The sequence below is a fragment of the Ambystoma mexicanum genome, chromosome 11, assembly GCF_040938575.1.
Source record: "Ambystoma mexicanum isolate Mex_15411 chromosome 11, UKY_AmexF1_1, whole genome shotgun sequence".
Lineage (NCBI taxonomy): Eukaryota > Metazoa > Chordata > Amphibia > Caudata > Ambystomatidae > Ambystoma > Ambystoma mexicanum.
Window position 1 is genome coordinate 272641746 of NC_090934.1, and position 17030 is coordinate 272658775.

A 17030-nucleotide genomic window follows, 5' to 3' on the forward strand; every position below is an offset into this window, starting at 1 on the left:
GCAGATGGAGGATGTGCCGGCATCATTTGGCAGGGCACGTGCACGACGGCATCAGTGGATACCATCAGCCTGGATGCCGTCGTGCTGGCAGAGGCAGTGGCGTCGGAGGCAGCAGCAGGCTCGACGTGGGAGGCATCATGGTTCGGGGCCATCAAGATCAGAGGGGCAGGCATCTGCTGGAGGGCAGGGGAACCCTGGGATGGCAGTGTCTTCCGTGTGGGAGCAGTTGGTCCAGCGGATAGGTGCGGAGCGGCAGCGGGCGGAAGAGGAGCGGCTCTCCATGGTCAGGGCGGAGTTCTCCATGCGTCGGCCGTTGAGGCGGGCTGAGTGCCTCGAGGAAGCTCGCAGGGAGTTTGAGTTGAACACGGGGTTGTCCCTGCGAGACCTCGGGGCCAGGACAGAGTCCCGCCTCCGGGACATCGACATGGAGTTCGATGATGCCCTGGCCGGCAACATCACGGAGTGAGCCGCAGGACTTGCCCGCTGCCATTGTATATAGTTCTTTAGTTAGTTAGTGATAGGTTTCCTTTATTTTTTAATTTTTCTTTGGACCGCTCGGACAATGGCCACTTTTCTGTATATATTTTTTGTGTTAGGTAGTAGTAGGTTTCATTTATGGTGTTGGGCTCATGGACCCTGGGATATTCTTTTTGCATCGTTTTTTATTGGACAACTTTTTTTGGATTTATATTTGTGTTCTCCATGAGTCAATGGTTTTTCCTTATTTTTTTCACCCATTTTTTTCCTTTGGACTACATTAGTTTTTGAATTCCTTTGTTTTTTGATTTTTTCTATTAGTTCTCGGACATGGACCATTTGTTTTGTCATCCCCATTGTTGTGTGTTTCATTTCTTTAGTTCTTTTTCATCTTTAATACATATTTATATTACTTTCATTTGTGGTATTTTCTCTTTGGTTTCATGCATTTCATGATATGGGTTTTGACATTCACTTGCACCCATTGTGTATGTGTGTGTGACGGACATGTGTTCATTTACATACTTGCCATTGGGGTTGTATCATGTAATTGCATCTACTATGTGGGTGGATGCAATCCTTGGCTGGCTGTTTGTGCTGGGTGTGCTGCCCATTACTGCCATGATTGAGTTTCGTCAGGACCTGGGGGCAGGGGGACATGAGTGGGGGCCTGGTGGAGGCTGCCCCTGGGGGGTGGGGGGTGGGGGTGATGGGAGACATGGGTTGGACATGGGTGAGGGCCTGGTGGGGGCTGGCCCTGGTGGCTGGGGGGTGGGGGTGATGGGAGACATCGGTGGGGGCCTGGTGGTGGCTGCCCCTGGGGGGGGTGGGGGTGATGGGAGACATGGGTTGGACATGGGTGGGGGCCTGCTGGCAGGTGCCCAACAGTGCTGGGGGGTGGGGGTGGTGGGAGACATGGGTTGGACATGGGTGGGGGCCTGCTGGCAGGTGCCCCACAGTGCTGGGGGGTGGGGGTGGTGGGAGACATGGGTTGGACATGGGTGGGGGCCTGCTGGCAGGTGCCCCACAGTGCTGGGGGGTGGGGGTGCTGGGAGACATGAGTTGTACATGGGTGGGGGCCTGCTGGCAGGTGCCACACAGTGCTGGGGGGTGGGGGTGGTTGGTGACATGAGTTGGACATGGGTGGGGGCCTGCTGGCAGGTGTCCCACAGTGCTGGGGGGTGGGGGTGGTGGGAGACATGGGTTGGACATGGGTGGGGGCCTGCTGGCAGGTGCCCCACAGTGCTGTGGGGTGGGGGTGCTGGGAGACATGAGTTGGACATGGGTGGGGGCCTGCTGGCAGGTGCCCCACAGTGCTGGGGGGTGGGGGTGGTGGGAGACATGGGTTGGACATGGGTGGGGGCCTGCTGGCAGGTTCCCCACAGTGCTGGGGGGTGGGGGTGGTGGGAGACATGGGTTGGACATGGGTGGGGGCCTGCTGGCAGGTGCCCCACAGTGCTGGGGGGTGGGGGTGCTGGGAGACATGGGTTGGACATGGGTGGGGGCCTGCTGGCAGGTGCCCCACAGTGCTGTGGGGTGGGGGTGCTGGGAGACATGAGTTGGACATGGGTGGGGGCCTGCTGGCAGGTGCCCCACAGTGCTGGGGGGTGGGGGTGGTGGGAGACATGGGTGGGGCCCTGGTGGGGGCTGGCCCTGGTGGCTGGGGGGTGGGGGTGATGGGAGACATGGGTGGGGGCCTGGTGGTGGCTGCCCCTGGGGGGGGGGGTGGGGGTGATGGGAGACATGGGTTGGACATGGGTTGGGGCCTGCTGGCAGGTGCCCCACAGTGCTGGGGGGTGGGGGTGGTGGGAGACATGGGTTGGACATGGGTGGGGGCCTGCTGGCAGGTGCCCCACAGTGCTGGGGGGTGGGGGTGCTGGGAGACATGGGTTGGACATGGGTGGGGGCCTGCTGGCAGGTGCCCCACAGTGCTGGGGGGTGGGGGTGGTGGGAGACATGGGTTGGACATGGGTGGGGGCCTGCTGGCAGGTGCCCCACAGTGCTGGGGGTGGGGGTGGTGGGAGACATGGGTGGGGCCCTGGTGGGGGCTGGCCCTGGTGGCTGGGGGGTGGGGGTGATGGGAGACATGGGTGGGGGCCTGGTGGTGGCTGCCCCTGGGGGGGGTGGGGGTGATGGGAGACATGGGTTGGACATGGGTGGGGGCCTGCTGGCAGGTGCCCCACAGTGCTGGGGGGTGGGGGTGGTGGGAGACATGGGTTGGGCATGGGTGGGGGCCTGCTGGCAGGTGCCCCACAGTGCTGGGGGGTGGGGGTGCAAGGGTACATGTGGCTTGGCTGGGGGGCATGCCCATGGTGGATGGGCTGCCTGCGGGACATGACCAGGGGTGCAGGGTAGTCCCCTGTGGTGTGGGCTGCCTGCAGGAGTCGTGGAGGGGGTAGGGGGGAGACCTGGGGGGACCCACACTGGCAATTCACCTCTTCAACTTACCGCACACCCACGTAATACACTGCCCCACTCGCACAGGCCCATTCGCGTGTGGCATTTCTCGCGCACCCCTGAAATCCACGTACCCAGGCCAATCGCGTGTAGAATTTCTCGTGCACCCCTGAAATCTACGTACCCAGGCCAATCGCGTGTAGTATTTCTCGCGCACCCCTGAAATCCACGTGCCCAGCCCAATCGCGTGTAGGATTTCTCGCGCACCCCTGTAATACACGTACCCAGGCCAATCGCGTGTAGAATTTCTCGCGAACCCCTGAAATCCACGTACCCAGGCCAATCGCGTGTAGATTTTCTCGCGCACCCCTGATATACACGTACCCAGGCCAGTCGCGTGTAGAATTTCTCGCAAACCCCTGAAATACACGTACCCAGGCCAATCGCGTGTAGATTTTCTCGCGCACCCCTGATATACACGTACCCAGGCCAGTCGCGTGTAGAATTTCTCGCGAACCCCTGAAATACACGTACCCAGGCCAATCGCGTGTAGATTTTCTCGCGCACCCCTGAAATACACGTACCCAGGCCAATCGCGTGTAGAATTTCTCGCGAACCCCTGAAATACACGTACTCAGGCCCATCGCGTGTAGAATTTCTCGCGCACCCCTGGAATCCACGTACCCAGCCCATTCGCGTGTAGAATTTCTCGCGCACCCCTGAAATTCACATACCCAGGCCAATCGCATGTGATGACACCCGCACACCCCAAGAATACACGCTCCCCGCTCTGCGTTTGCTGCTGCCCTTTGCGCTGGATTGGGGATTTTGATGGCTTTTCCTGCGCAAGGGGCGTTCTTGCGGGCGTTACTGGCGCTGCTGCAGGGTCGCTGCGCCACTCTGCGCCACGGCTGGTTGTGGTTGTTGGAATCCATGAATACGCTGTGCGCCTGAATGTGTTTTGGCGCACGCGGCTGGCGCAGACTACCGCACGCGCACACTGTGCGCCAGCCGCGTGCGCCACTTGTGCACCGGATTCTATGAATTACCCCCCTAATGTTCAGTGGAAGTCCAAGAAGGAAATAATGTTCTTCAACATGTGAAGATGAAGGTGTGCTTTCTTTGGTGACATGTTACAAGGGTTCAAGAAGGAGAAAATGCAGTTAAAATTCTAGCCAGGTTTTGAGTTTAATTGGTCGGGAGCGTTCAGTGCTGACGGCCAAGTGAACAGAAGGCTGTCAGCCATGTTAATATCAGCCATTCTGGTGTTGGATTCTTTTATGCAGGAGTGAATGCTTTATCCGGGTTGTTGTCTGCTCCAATAGGAATAATTTCTTGGATAGAATGGGAGTTATGAGTGCATAGTACAAAGAGCTCTATCACAACTAAATAAAATAAAATGAATAACAAGCTTCCTGAATCAGAGGAACAGATATGCCTTCATCTCAAATCTGCACTCTTGGTGAAATTGAGGCATTCCAGAAGCCACATTTTGGGTTGTCTACATTCCAGACCTACGATTGTCATAGCTGTGAGACCACATAATTGGCTGCCCAGATCTGGTGACCAATACCTTTGGGGGAGCTCGACCAGTCCTTCAGGTTTCTGGTGATCCTCTATACTATGGCATAAAGGACATGGGATGCCATGCAACAATATGGACAACAGAAAGTTATGGTCCAACGTATGAGATAGGCAACTACTAGAATAAGATTAAATAAAAGATTAAATGTTCCAATTAAACATCTAGAAAAAAACACAATCTCGAATTTCAAAATCCAAAATGAATAACAACAATCTGATTTTTATAATTAACAGTCCGAGGCCACCAGGGAAAGTATTGTTGGTGGGAGGTGTGAATAAAAGGGAATGTTTGGAAGTGTAGGTACAATCCATTTGGGAAGTTGTTTCTTTAAAAATGGATAAGGTATGGTTATCTCATTACGAGTTTGGAGGTAGCCATGCCATTTTCAGCGGCATGGCTACCCCCAAACTCTGGTCCTGGTCTGGGTCCTGCAAAAGGGGACTTACCGGGCCATTCCGACCTTGGAGCGCCCAGTAATTCCCTTTTCGCGGGACCCGCACCCGGTATGTCCCCATTCCCATTTGCGTCCCCATAGGGCTCAATGGGAATGGGGAGGATGCTAACAACGGGCCCGTTAATGACGGGCCTGTTGTTAGCATCCTGGACTGCTAGCGGTCCCGCTCTGCACGTCTGGTCTGGCCGCTGCAGACCTCGTAATGCAGCAAAGCATCACTTGAGAGTGACATAATCGCCTGTGGTGTGGTATCCTTACTCCACATTGCAGGTTTTATTTTCAAACCCGCAAGAGGTCTTTGCAGAGACTATATCCCATGTACTATGTCCCACATGCTCGCCCACATCCAGTAATCCTGAACCTTCTGCTTACTGTATTCAAGAGCCTACTGCACACATGTAAATACTGTAAGTATGGATAACTGTATTCTATGGACTCCTTGTAACCACTGCATTACCATGTATGTTTTCTCATATGTTATTGAGCGCCCAGATTACCTATGCGTTTAGCACGCTCTATATATGCTAAATAAATAAAATAAATAAATAACATATATACCGCAGGTTTCCCAAATGTAAAAACGCTGTGCACAAGCATTTCCATAAAAAGGTGATGTGCACATTTGTTGAGGGGCTTTTAATGGGAAGTTCTCACAGTAGTATTTTGCATATCATAACATATGATTTTTTTTTTTTACAACATTCGAAATCATTTATTATATTGTGTACAGCGCAATAAGGAACCCCTTCTGCGTGCTGTGGAAGAAAACACGGGGTGTGGGAATGGACTTGAGACATCTGCCATACCAGGGAGGTCCACCCCAGAACAAGGGAGTCAAAGGTAGAAGCATTTACTGGAGTCGTAGTCTGCATCGAAACTACAATAAATGGGTTTTATCAGTAGTGTAGTTTTGAAACAAAACATGCCTAGATTCATCAATAAACCATGAAGAAGTTTTATTAAGATGTTAAATTAAATAGGGAAGATACAAGATCCCTGAAGTAATACATATTTTACTAACTCAGGCGTATATCGAGCATCCTCGACGTTAAATCTCAAAAAGAGATTACTCAGAAAAGATACAATTATCAAAAACAAGATCTGCAGCACCTTCGGACACCCTTCCCACATCTCTTATGCATAAGGAAACAATTGGGTGATCAGGGTGTGGAGGGCTCCTGACCAAACCAGTGACAGTATCAGGCTGGCTTTAGCTTGGTCGCGCATCTGAACAAGAGTCTTTAACATCAAATGGGCAACATGTGTGTGTGCCTAGATGGGTGGAAGCCAGACTGATCATCTCCTAAGCGCGTATTTTCTTCAATATAGGCTTGGCATTGTGAAGTGGACACTTTATCTAAGATGTGTAATAGAAAGGCTACAATGGAAATGGGATGATAGCTAGTACACAATTCAGGGTGGATCAAGGGACTGCTTCTTCAGAATGAGTGACTCATGTCTGTTTCATATTGTCAGGGAAAACTGATTCTATAAAAGAGGTATTAATAAAAATGTGATTTTGAGACTTGGAATTCCATTGCACAACCCAAAATAATTACAGTAGTGCATGCATTCCCAGGGCAGCTCGTAGGTTTAAAACTCCAAATGTCGGCCTCATTATATTGAACAGATGTGTGTATTTGAGCTGATTGGTGATTTAAGAAGTTAATACGTATGCAGTGGAGGTCAGTCTTGGGCATTAACACCCTAGATAAAGTTGGTATATTGCCCACACCTCTAATGCTTGATCTAAAAACCTATGAAATTCAGTGAAAACATTTTGTCAAAGGGACGTTATGGTTCCAAGTAAAACCGAAAAACCCTTGAAATTCGCCAGGTATGGTAAGCTAAGCAACCATAACTCGCGCCACCACCGTGCACTGCTAAGACTAACACCCAGGACATCAAAGATGACATCACAAATGTCATTGATGACATCACATGTGTATGTACTTTTCATGAAATATGTGTACAAGGGATTCTTATTATAATGTTGCGAAACAAGTGTCAAGGATCATTGCAATAAATATCATACCCTAATTAGTGCATTGAACGATGCATTGATATAAATAGCATTCTATTATGTGGTTCTACCTAGTATACTAAGCTACTCATACAGAAACATAACATTGTGTGCAGCGTACAAGATGAAGGTATAATATTCGTAATGTTAATATGTTGAATAATGAAATGATAATTGTTTTCTTAATAGATTTTTGTGTACTGTGAAATATGTAATACGTAGCTAATAAAACACATGTATTACATAATTGCATTACTATAGACAAAACACAAAGACACAAGAACACATACCAATATGGGTATATACAGGGAAAGTGAAGTTAGCAAAAAAGCACAAGTAGTAGCAGAAACAATTCATAACTTAACTGATTATTTTCGTGCACATAAATGATTGCTCTGTTTCAAAGCTGCTATTTACCCTATGTATATGTATCACTTGATGTGATTGGACCCACAGGGAAAGTACAGCCATAAAAAAAAAACAACAGAACTAACAGAAAGTGCTCATAAGTCTATTGATTATCTTAATGCACAAAAAGGATTGCTGTCTTTCAAGCTTGTGTCTTCCCGTATGTATATGTTTCATATGATGTGACTGGACTCTAAGGGAATTACTGTAAGAACCTACTTGAAGGATACGTCTGCAAATAAAATAAAATGTTTAGTTTCTGACTGTTACTGAAGAAAACCATGTGGTCTAGATATGTCAGCAAAAGAAAAAAGAGTGAGCCAGACATGTGATGTCATCAGTGATGTCATCAATGACATTTGTGATGTCATCTTTGATGTCCTGGGTGTTAGTCTTAGCAGTGCACGGTGGTGGCGCGAGTTATGGTTGCTTAGCTTACCATAATTGGCGAATTTCAAGGGTTTTTCGGTTTTACTTGGAACCATAACGTCCCTTTGACAACGTTTTTTCACTGAATTTCATAGGTTTTTAGTAGCGCAACTTAACCATAACGTCCCTTTAACAAAGTTTGTTCACTGAATTTCATAGGTTTTTAGTAGTGCAACTTAACCATAACGTCCCTTTGACAAAGTTTTTTCATTGAATTTCATAGGTTTTTATTAGTGCAACGTCACCATAACATCCTTTTCAATAGATGAAGACCACTAACATCTTATGTCCTCAAAGTGGGAACGCCGGGTGGTAAAAAAAACAAAAAGATTTTCCTTCCTAAACCGGGACGCCAATCTTTTACCAAGATGGCCACCATGGAAAGGGAAGGCGGGGTGTATAAAGAACACAACAGGGCATGAGCAGGGGGTGGGGCGGAACAGGGGAGACACATGGGCATGAGCGGGGGGTGAGAGGGAACAGGATACAAACGGGGCATGAGCAGGGGGCGGGGGGGAAAAGGAAGGAAACACGGGGCATGAGCGGTGGTGGGGGGAACACGAGAGAGACACGGGGCATGAGCAGCGGGTGGAGAGGAACATGAGGGAGACACGGGGTATGAGTGGGGGAGGTGGGGAGAACAGGAGACAGATACGGGGCATGAGCGGGGGGGTGGGGAGAACAGGAGACAGATACGGGGCATGAGTGGGGGTGGGAAGAACAGGAGACAGACACGGGGCATGAGCGGGGGGGTGGGGCGCAACAGGAGACAAACACGGGGCACGAGCGGGGGGGTGGGGGACAACAGGAGAGAGACACGTGGCATGAGCGCGGAGTGGGGGGGTACAGGAGACAGACATGGGGCATGGATGGGGCAACAGGAGACAGACACGGGGCATGAGCGGGGGGTGGGGGAACAGGAGACAGACACGGGGCATGAGCGGGGGGTGGGGGAAACAGAAGACAGACACGGGGAATGAGCGGGGGAGTGGGGGGCAACAGGAGAGAGACACGGGGCATGAGCGGGGGGTGGAGGGGTACAGGAGACAGACACGGGGCATGAGCAGGGGGTGGGGGGCAACAGGAGAGAGACACGGGGCGTGGGCGGGGGGGTGGGGGGGTACAGGAGACAGACACAGGGCATGAGCGGGGGGTGGGGGGCAACAGGAGAGAGGCATGGGACATGAGCGGGTGTGGGAACAGGAGACAGACACAGGGCATGAGCGGGGGGCAACAGGAGACAGACATGGGGCATGAGCGGGGGGTGGGTGGATACAGGAAACAGGCACAGGGCATGAGCAGGGGGTGGGGGGAACAGGGGAGACACATGGGCATGAGCGGGGGTGAGAGGGAACAGGATACAAACGGGGCATGAGCAGGGGGTGGGGGGAAAAGGAAGGAAACACGGGGCATGAGCGGTGGTGGGGGGAACACGAGAGAGACACGGGGCATGAGCAGCGGGTGGAGAGGAACATGAGGGAGACACAGGGTATGAGCGGGGGTGGGGAGGAACACGAGGGAGACATGGGGCATGAGTGGGGGTGTACAGGGTACACACGGGACATGAGCGGGGGTGGGGGGGAAAGGAGAGAGACAACGGGCATGAGCGGGGGGTGGGGGGAACACAAGGGAGACACGGGGCATGAGCGGGGGGTGGGGAGAACAGGAGACAGATACGGGGCATGAGCGGGGGGTGGGGAGAACAGGAGACAGATACGGGGCATGAATGGGGGTGGGAAGAACAGGAGACAGACACGGGGCATGAGCAGGGGGGTGGGGCGCAACAGGAGACAAACACGGGGCATGAGCGGGGGGGTGGGGGACAACAGGAGAGAGACACGGGGCATGAGCGCGGAGTGGGGGGGTACAGGAGACAGACACGGGGCATGGATGGGGGCAACAGGAGACAGACACGGGGCATGAGCGGGGGGTGGGGGAACAGGAGACAGACACGGGGCATGAGCGGGGGGTGGGGGAAACAGAAGACAGACACGGGGCATGAGCGGGGGAGTGGGGGGGCAACAGGAGAGAGACGCAGGGCATGAGCGGGGGGTGGAGGGGTACAGGAGTCAGACACGGGGCATGAGCAGGGGGTGGGGGGCAACAGGAGAGAGACACGGGGCGTGGGTGGGGGGTTTGGGGGGTACAGGAGACAGACACGGGGCAAGAGCGGGGGTGGGGGGCAACAGGAGAGAGGCACGGGACATGAGCGGGTGGGGGGAACAGGAGACAGACATGGGGCATGAGCGGGGGGTGGGGGGATACAGGAAACAGGCACAGGGCATGAGCGGGGGGTGGTGGGGTACAGGAGACAGACACGGGGCATGAGCGGGGGTGGGGGGCAAATGGAGAGAGACACGGGTCATGAGCGGGTGTGGGGGGAACAGGAGACAGACACGGGGCATGAGCGGGGGGTGGGGGGAACAACAGAGACAGACACGGGGCATGAGCGGGGGTGGGGGGCAACAGGAGACAGACACGGGGCATGAGCGGGGGGTGGGGGGCAACAGGAGACAGACACGGGGCATGAGCGGGGGGTGGGGGGCAACAGGAGACAGACACGGGGCATGAGCGGGGGGTGGGGGGTAACAGGAGACAGACACGGGGCATGGGCGGGGGTGGGGAGAACAGGAGACAGACACGGGGCATGAGCGGGGGTTGGGGGGCAACAGGAGACAGACACGGGGTATGAGCGGGGGGTGGGGGCAACAGGAGAGACACGGGGCATGAGCGGGGGGTGGGGGGCAACAGGAGAGACACAGGGCATGAGCGTGGGGTGGGGGAACACGAGACAGACACGGGGTATGAGCGAGGGGTGGGGGGAATAGGAGACAGACATGGGGCATGAGTGGGGGGTGGGGGGAACAACAGACACGGGGCATGAGCGGGGGTGGGGAGAACAGACACGGGGCATGAGCAGGGGTGGGAGGAACAGGAGATAGACATGGGGCATGAGCGGGGGGTGGGGAGAACAGGTGACAGACACGGAGCATGAGCGGGGGGGTGGGGGGCAACAGGAGAGAGACACAGGGCATGAGCGGGTGGGGGAACAGGAGACAGACACGGGGCATGAGCGGGTGGGGGGAACAGGAGACAGACACGGGGCATGACCGGGGGCGTGGGGGGCAACAGGAGATAGACACAGGGCATGAGCGGGGGTGGGGGAATAGGACACAGCACGGGGCATGAGCGGGGGGTGGGGAGAACAGGAGACAGACACCGGACATGATCGGGGGGAATAGAAGACAGACACGGGGCATGAGCGGGGGGTGGGGGGCAACAGGAGAGGGACACGGGGCATGAGCGCGGAGTGGGGGGTATAGGAGACAGACACAGGCATGGATGGGGGCAACAGGAGACAGACACGGGGCATGAGCGGGGAGCGTGGGGGGCAACAGGAGACAGACACGGCACACAAGGGGAACAGGAGACAGATACGGGGCATGAGCGGGGGGTGGGGAGAACAGGAGACAGACACGGGGCATGAGCGGAGGGAACAGAAGACAGACACGGGGCATGAGCGGGTGGTGGGGAGAACAGGAGACAGACAAGGGGCATGAGCGGGGGGAACAGAAGACAGACACGGGGCATGAGCGGGGGGCAACAGGAAAGAGACATGGGGTATGAGCGCGGAGTGGGGGGGTACAGGAGACAGACAAGGGGCATGGATGGGGGCAACAGAAGACAGACACGGGGCATGAGCAGGGGGTGGGGGCAACAGGAGAGAGACACAGGGCATGAGCGGGGGGTGGGGGGTACAGGAGACAGACACGGGGCATGAGCGGGGGTGGGGGGCAACAGGAGAGAGACACGGGACATGAGCGGGTGGGGGGAACAGGAGACAGACACGGGGCATGAGCGTGAGGGCAACAGGAGACAGACATGGGGCATGAGCAGGGATGGGTGGGTACAGGAGACAGACACAGGGCATGAGCGGGGTGTGTGGGGGTACAGGAGACAAACATGGGGCATGAGCGGGGGGTGGGGGGCAACAGGAGAGAGACACGGGGCATGAGCGGGGGTGGGGGGAGCAGGAGACAGACACGGGGCATGAGCCTGGGGTGGAGGAACAACAGAGACAGACACGGGGCATGAGCAGGGGGTGGGGGGCAACAGGAGACAGACACGGGGCATGAGCAGGGGGGTGGTGGGGAACAGGAGACGGACACGGGACATGAGCGGGGGGAACAAAAGACAGACACGGGGCATGAGCGGGGGCTGGAGGGCAACAGGAGAGGGACACAGGGCATGAGCGCGGAGTGGGGGGTACAGGAGACAGACACGAGGCATGGATGGGGGCAACAGGAGACAGACACGGGGCATGAGCGGAGGGCGTGGGGGGCAGCAGGAGACAGACACGGCACACGAGGGGAACAGAAGACAGATACGGGGCATGAGCGGGGAAAACAGAAGACAGACACGGGGCATGAGCGGGGGGCAACAGGAGAGAGACACGGGGCATGGATGGGGGCAACAGGAGACAGACACGGGGCATGAGCGGGGGGTGGGGTGAACAGGAGAGAGACACGGGGCATGAGCGGGGGGTGGAGGGGTACAGGAGACAGACACGGGCATGAGCAGGGGTGGGGGCAACAGGAGAGAGACACGGGGCATGAGCGGGGGATGGGGGGTACAGGAGACAGACACGGGGCATGAGCGGGGGTGGGGGGCAACAGGAGAGAGACACGGGACATGAGCGGGTGGGGGGAACAGGAGACAGACACGGGGCATGAGCAGGGGGTGGGGGGGTACAGGAGACAGACATGGGGCATGAGCGGGGTGTGGGGGGGTACAGGAGACAAACATGGGGCATTAGCGGGGGATGGGGGGCAACAGGAGAGAGACACGGGGCATGAGCGGGGGTGGAGGGAACAGGAGACAGACACGGGGCATGAGCGCGGGGTGGGGGGAACAACAGAGACAGACACAGGGCATGAGCGGGGGGTGGGGGGCAACAGGAGACAGACACGGGGCATGAGCGGGGGTGGGGGGCAACAGGAGACAGACACGGGGCATGAGCGGGGGGTGGGGGGAACAGGAGACAGATACGGAACATGAGCGGGGGTGGGGAGAACAGGAGACAGACACGGGGCATGAGCGGGGGTGGGGGCAACAGGAGACAGACACAGGGCCTGAGCGGGGGGTGGGAGGCAACAGGAGAGACACGGGTCACGAGCGGGGGTGGGAGGCAACAGGAGAGACACAGGGCATGAGCAGGGAGTGGGGGGAACAGGAGACAGACACGGGGCATGAGCGAGGAGTGGGGGGAACAGGAGACAGACACGGGGCATGAGCGGGGGTGGGGAGAACAGACACGGAGCATGAGCGTGGGATGGGGGCAATAGGAGACAGACACAGGGCATGAGCAGGGGGTGGGGGGCAACAGGAGTCAGACACGGGGCATGAGCGGGGGGGCGGGGGGGAACAGGAGACAGACACGGAACATGATGGGGGTGGGGAGAACAGGAGACAGACACGGGGCATGAGCGGGGGGTGGGGTCAACAGGAGACAGACACGGGGCCTGAGCGGGGGGTGGGGTCCAACAGGAGAGACACGGGGTATGAGCGGGGGGTGGGAGGCAACAGGAGAGACACGGGGCATGAGCGGGGAGTGGGGGTAACAGGAGACAGACACGGGCATGAGCGAGGGGTGGGGGGAACAGGAGACAGACACGGGGCATGAACGGGGGGTGGGGGGAACAACAGACACGCGGCATGAGCGGGGGGTGGGGAGAACAGACACAGAGCATGAGCGGGGGGGTGGGGGCAACAGGAGACAGACTCGGGGCATGAGCGGGGGTGGGAGGAACAGGAGATAGACATGGGGCATGAGCGGGGGGTGGGGAGAACAGGAGACAGACATGGGGCATGAGCGGGGGCATGGGGGCAACAAGAGAGAGACACGGGGCATGAGCGGGTGGGGAAAAGGAGACAGACATGGGGCATGAGCGGGGGGCGTGGGGGGCAACAGGAGACAGACACGGCACATGAGGGGAACAGGAGACAGATACGGGGAATGAGCGGGGGGTGGGGAGAACAGGAGACAGACACGGGAAATGAGCGGGGGGAACAAAAGACAGACACGGGCATGAGCGGGGGTGGGGGGCAACAGGAGAGGGACACGGGGCATGAGCACAGAGTGGGGGGTACAGGATACAGACACGAGGCATGGATGGGGCAACAGGAGACAGACACGGGGCATGAGCGGGGGGCGTGGGGGGCAACAGGAGACAGACACGGCACACGAGGGGAACAGGAGACAGATACGGGGCATGAGCGGGGGGTGGGGAGAACAGGAGACAGACACGGGGCATGAGTGGGGAGAACAGAAGACAGACACGGGGCATGAGCGGGGGGCAACAGGAGAGAGACACGGGGCATGAGCGCGGAGTGGGGGAGTACAGGAGACAGACACGGGGCATGGATGGGGGCAACAGGAGACAGACACGGGGCATGAGCGGGGGGTGGGGTGAACAGGAGAGAGACACGGGGCATGAGCGGGGGGTGGAGGGGTACAGGAGACAGACACGGGGCATGAGCGGGGGTGGGGGGCAACAGGAGAGAGACACAGGACATGAGCGGGTGGGGGGAACAGGAGACAGACACGGGGCATGAGCGGGGGGGACACAGGAGACAGACACGGGGCATGAGCAGGGGGTGGGGGGTACAGGAGACAGACACGGGGCATGAGCAGGGTGTGGGGGGGTACAGGAGACAAACATGGGGCATGAGCGGGGGGTGGGGGGAACAACAGAGACAGACACAGGGCATGAGCGGGGGGTGGGGAGAACAGGAGACAGACACGGGGCATGAGCGGGGGGTGGGGGGAACAACAGAGTCAGACACAGGGCATGAGCGGGGGGTGGGGGGCAACAGGAGACAGACACGGGCATGAGCGGGGTGGGGGCAACAGGAGACAGACACAGGGCATGAGCGGGGGGTGGGGGGCAACAGGAGACAGACACGGGGCATGAGCGAGGGGTGTGGGGGGAACAGGAGACAGATACGGAACATGAGCAGGGGGTGGGGAGAACAGGAGACAGACATGGGGCATGAGCGGGGGGTGGGGGCAACAGGAGACAGACACGGGGCCTGAGCGGGGGGTGGGAGGCAACAGGAGAGACACGGGGCATGAGCGGGGGTGGGAGGCAACAGGAGACAGACACGGGGCCTGAGCGGGGGGTGGGAGGCAACAGGAGAGACACGGGGCATGAGCGGGGAGTGGGGGGAACAGGAGACAAACACGGGGCATGAGCGAGGGGTGGGGGGAACAGGAGACAGACACGGGGCATGAGCGGGGGTGGGGGGAACAACAGACACACGGCATGAGGGGGGGTGGGGAGAACAGACACGGAGCATGAGCGGGGGGTGGGGGCAACAGGAGACAGACACGGGGCATGAGCGGGGGGTGGTGAGAACAGGAGACAGACACGGGGCATGAGCGGGGGCGTGGGGGGCAACAAGAGAGAGACACGGGGCATGAGCGGGTGGGGGGAACAGGAGACAGACATGGGGCATGAGCGGGGGGTGTGGGGGGCAACAGGAGACAGACACGGCACATGAGGGGAACAGGAGACAGATACGGGGCATGAGCGGGGGTGGGGAGAACAGGAGACAGACACAGGACATGAGCGGGGGGAACATAAGACAGACATGGGGCATGAGCGGGGGGTGGGGGGCAACAGGAGAGGGACACGGGGCATGAGCACGGAGTGGGGGGGTACAGGAGACAGACACGGGGCATGGATGGGGGCAACAGGAGACAGACACGGGGCATGACCGGGGGGTGTGGGGGGCAACAGGAGACAGACACGGCACACGAGGGGAACAGGAGACAGATACGGGGCATGAGCGGGGGGTGGGGAGAACAGGAGACAGACACGGGGCATGAGCGGGGGGAACAGAAGACAGACACGGGGCATGAGCAGGGGGCAACAGGAGAGAGACACGGGGCATGAGCGGGGGGTGAGGGGGTACAGGAGACATACACGGGGCATGAGCGGGGGTGGGGGGCAACAGGAGAGAGACACGGGACATGAGCGGGTGGGGGGAACAGGAGACAGACACGGGGCATGAGCAGGGGGTGGGGGGGTACAGGAGACAGACACGGGGCATGAGCTGGGTGTGGGGGGGTACAGGAGACAAACATGGGGCATGAGCGGGGGATGGGGGCAACAGGAGAGAGACACGGGGCATGAGCGGGGGTGGAGGGAACAGGAGACAGACACGGGGCATGAGCGCGGGTGGGGGGAACAACAGAGACAGACACAGGGCATGAGCGGGGGGTGGGGGGCAACAGGAGACAGACACGGGGCATGAGCGGGGGTGGGGGGCAACAGGAGACAGACACGGGGCATGAGCGGGGGGGTGGGGGGAACAGGAGACAGATACGGAACATGAGCGGGGGTGGGGAGAACAGGAGACAGACACGGGGCATGAGCGGGGGTGGGGGCAACAGAAGACAGACACGGGGCCTGAGCGGGGGGTGGGAGGCAACAGGAGAGACACGGGTCATGAGCGGGGGTGGGATGCAACAGGAGAGACACAGGGCATGAGCAGGGAGTGGGGGGAACAGGAGACAGACACGGGGCATGAGCGAGGGGTGTGGGGAACAGGAGACAGACACGAGGCATGAGCGGGGGTGGGAAGAACAGACACGGAGCATGAGCGTGGGATGGGGCAACAGGAGACAGACACAGGGCATGAGCGGGGGGTGAGGGCAACAGGAGTCAGACACGGGGCATGAGCTGGGGGGTGGGGGGGAACAGGAGACAGACACGTAACATGATGGGGGTGGGGAGAACAGGAGACAGACACGGGGCCTGAGCGGGGGGTGGGGTCCAACAGGAGAGACACGGGGTATGAGCGGGGGGTGGGAGGCAACAGGAGAGACACGGGGCATGAGCGGGGAGTGGGGGTAACAGGAGACAGACACGGGCATGAGCGAGGGGTGGGGGGAACAGGAGACAGACACGGGGCATGAACGGGGGTGGGGGGAACAACAGACACGCGGCATGAGCGGGGGGTGGGGAGAACAGACACGGAGCATGAGCAGGGGGGGTGGGGGCAACAGGAGACAGACTCGGGGCATGAGCGGGGATGGGAGGAACAGGAGATAGACATGGGGCATGAGCGGGGGGTGGGGAGAACAGGAGACAGACACGGGGCATGAGCGGGGGCATGGGGGCAACAAGAGAGAGACACGGGGCATGAGCGGGTGGGGAACAGGAGACAGACATGGGGCATGAGCGGGGGGC